Source organism: Carlito syrichta, unplaced genomic scaffold (genome assembly GCF_000164805.1).
Source record: "Carlito syrichta isolate Samal-C Ts95f unplaced genomic scaffold, Tarsius_syrichta-2.0.1 Scaffold312140, whole genome shotgun sequence".
NCBI lineage: Eukaryota > Metazoa > Chordata > Mammalia > Primates > Tarsiidae > Carlito > Carlito syrichta.
The window spans coordinates 93,463-97,158 of NW_007256236.1; positions in this window are offsets into that span (position 1 = coordinate 93,463).

Below are 3,696 nucleotides of genomic sequence, written 5' to 3' on the forward strand. Positions count from 1 at the left end.
TGTTCTTTTTTTTTCTTTTTTTTTTATTAATCAATATTTTTTATTATGGTTTTGTGGGGTACAGTTAAGGGTTAGGTGTACAATTACGTTTCATTCAGGCACCCTGTTCCTTGTGTTCTTTATAAGCCCTCTCTCCTGCTCTCCCATTCCCAGGCAACCAACTGGGCCAAATCCGTCTGCCAGCACCTGCAATGTTGCGTTCCGCCAATGTAGTGTACTCAGCATTTTCTAGAATTTGTATATACATGAACTCATACTGTAGATATTCTCTTTCACCTGGCTTCTTTTGCTCACTGTAAATATTTGCAGTTCATCCATGTTGTTACTTTTATCAGCAGCTTGTTCCTTTTTGTTGTCCAGTAGCACTCCATTATACACACGCACCACGGTGTATCAATCCATTCACTATTCAATGGACTATTGAGATGGTTTCCCACTTGGGGCTGTCACAAATAAAGCTTCTGTGAACATCTGTGTACATGGCTGTGTGCTTTCCTGTCTCTTGGGTGAAAACCTAGGAGTGGAACGGCTGGATCACATGCTAGGGATATGTTTAACTTTTTTTTTGAGTTGGAGTCTCACTCTGTCGTCCAGACTGGAGTGCAGTGGCATGCTCCCAGCCACCGCAGCCTTGACCTGCTAGGCTCCGGCGATCCTTCCACCTCAGCCTTCCAAGTAGCTGGAACTACAGGCGTGCACTACCATGTCCAGCTAATTTTTTATTTATTGTAGAGATGAGGTCTCACGAAGTTGCTCAGGTGGGTCTCGAATCCACGGGCTCAGGCAATCCACTTACCTCGGCCTCCCAGAGTGCTGGGATTACAAGCTGAGCCACCGAGCCCAGCCTGTTTAACTTTTTAAGAAACTACTAAACTGTTCTCCAGAGTGGCTGTACCATTCCGCCGCTCCACCAGCAAGGTCCGAGAGTCCCTGTTGCTCCGCGCCCTTACCGGTTGTCTGACATCTTTTGAATTTCCACCTTTCTAGTGGGTGTGTGGTGATGTCTCATTGTAATTTTTTTTTTTTTTTTTTTTGAGTTGGAGTCTCACTCTGTCGCCCAGACTGGAGTGCAGTGGCCGCTCCCGGCCACCGCAGCCTCGACCTGCTGGGCTCCGGCGATCCTTCTGCCTCAGCCTTCCGAGTAGCTGGAATTACAGGCACGCGCTACCACGCCTGGCTTATTTTTTTATTTATTGTAGAGATGAGGTCTCGCTGCCCAGGCGGGTCTCGAACCCGCGGGCTCAGGCAATCCACTCACCTCAGCCTCCCAAAGCTTTTCTTGAGTTGGAGTCTCACTCTGTCGCCCAGACTGGAGTGCAGTGGCTACTCCCGGCCACCACAGCCTCAACCTGCTGGGCTCCGGTGATCCTTCCACCTCAGCCTTCCAAGTAGCCGGAATTACAGGCACCACGCCCGGCTGATTTTTTGATTTATTGTAGAGACGAGGTCTCACTGCCCAGGCGGGTCTCGAACCCGCGGGCTCAGGCAATCCACTCACCTCAGCCTCCCAAAGGCGCGGGATTACAGGCTGAGCCACCGAGCTGGCTTCATTGTAATTTTAATTTGCTTTTCCCTCCTTACTAATGCTGTTGACCACCTTTTCATGTGCTTATTTGCCATCAGTATTTCTTCTTTGATGAAGTATCCAAATATTTTGCCCATTTAAAAATTGTTTTTTCTGTTTTTCTTACTGAGTTTTGCAAGTTCTTTATGTATTCTGGATACAAGTCCTTTACTGGATATATATATTTTTTGTTGTTGTTGTTGTTGTTGTTTTTGAGTTGGAGTCTCACTCTGTCGCCCAGACTGGAGTGCAGCGGCCGCTCCCGGCCACCGCAGCCTCAACCTGCTGGGCTCCAGCGATCCTTCCACCTCAGCCTTCCGAGTAGCCGGAATTACAGGCGCGTGCTACCATGCCCGGCTAATTTTTTGATTTTATTGTAGAGATGAGGTCTGCCTGCCCAGGCGGGTCTCGAACCCGTGGGCTTAGGCAATCCACTCATCTCAGCCTCCCGAAGGCGCGGGATTACAGGAGTTGACTTCTTAAGAGAGTTTAGGTCTTATAACTCTAATTACAAACTATCTTTCCATTTACTTAGGTTTTCTTTAACTTCTCTCAATAATATTTTACAGTTTTCATTGTACAAGTCTTCAGAATCTTATGTCAGATTTATCCCTAATTCATATTTTTGATGCTGTTACAAATGTATTTGTTTCAATTTCCAATTTTTCTTGCTAGTATATAGAAATACAATTGGTTTTTATGTATTGATCTTATATTGCAAACTTGCTAATTTCACTTAGTTTTAGTAACTTTTTTTTAGGTTTTATGGGATTTTCTATATAGACAATTATGTCCTCTCAGAATGAAGATAGTTTTACTTCTCTCTAATTGACATATCCTTTCTTTATTGCACTGGCTAGAACCTCCAGTTCGATGTTGAATATAATGAATGAGGATAGACATTCTTGTCTTGTTCCTGACCTTGGGGGGCAGTTCAGAATGATTTTTCATAGATGCCCTTTATCAGACTGAGGAAATTTCTTTCTTTTTTTTTTTTTCATAATCAATATTTTTTATTATGGTTTTGTGGGGTACAGTTAAGGGTCAGGTGTACAAGTACATTTCATTCAGGCAGCCTGTTGATAAGAGGTGTTTCCCCACCCCCAGACAGATATTTCTACTGTTAATCCCATCTCCCTCCCCACCCCGGAAATTTCTTTCTATTCCTAGAGTGCTGAGAGTTTTTATCAGAAATAAATGTTAGATTTTGCCAAATGCTTTTTCTGTGTCTACTGAGATGATCATATGCATTTTCTTTTTTCGTATGATAAGTTTCATGTATGTATTTTTGAGTATTAAACCAGCATTGTATTCCTGGGATAAACCTCAGCTGGTCATGATTTCCGTATATTGTTGGATTCAATTTACTAATTTAAAAATCTGCATATATAGTCACAGGAGTATTGGTCTGTTGTGTTCTTTTCATGTAATATCTTTGTCTGGTCTTAGTATTAGGGTATTACCGACTTCAAAGAATGAGTTGAGAAGTCTTTCTTTCTCTTCGATATCCTGGAAGAGTTTGTATAAAATTGGTATTATTTCATCCTCAAATGTTTTATAGAGTTCACCAGGAAAGTCATTTTGTTTTGGAGGAATTTTTGAGGGAGAAAGTTGGATTTTTTAAAAATGAATTTTATTTATTAGGACAATTACAGACAGAAAAATTGAGCAGACTATACAGAAAGCTCCCATATACGAGTGGGGACCCAAAAATATAAAAATTGTGTATTCTTTTTTTTTTTTTGAGTTGGAGTCTCACTCTGTCGCCCAGGCTAGAGTACGGTGGCACACTCACGGCCACCATAGCCTCGACCTGCTGGGCTCAGGCGATCTTTCCACCTCAATCTTCCAGGTAGCCGGAACTACAGGCATGTGCTACCACGGCCAGCTTATTTTTTGATTTATTGTAGAGACAAGATCTGGCCATGTGTCCCAGGCTGATCTTGAATCCGCAGGCTCAGGCAATCCTCTTGCCTCGGCCTCCCAAAGTGCTGGGATTATAGACTTGAGCCACCGCACCTGTGTATTTATTTATTTATTTATTTATTTTTGAGTTGGAGTCTCACTCTGTTACCCAGACTGGAGCGCAGTGGCCGCTCCCGGCCACCACAGTCTCGACCTGCTGGGCTCCG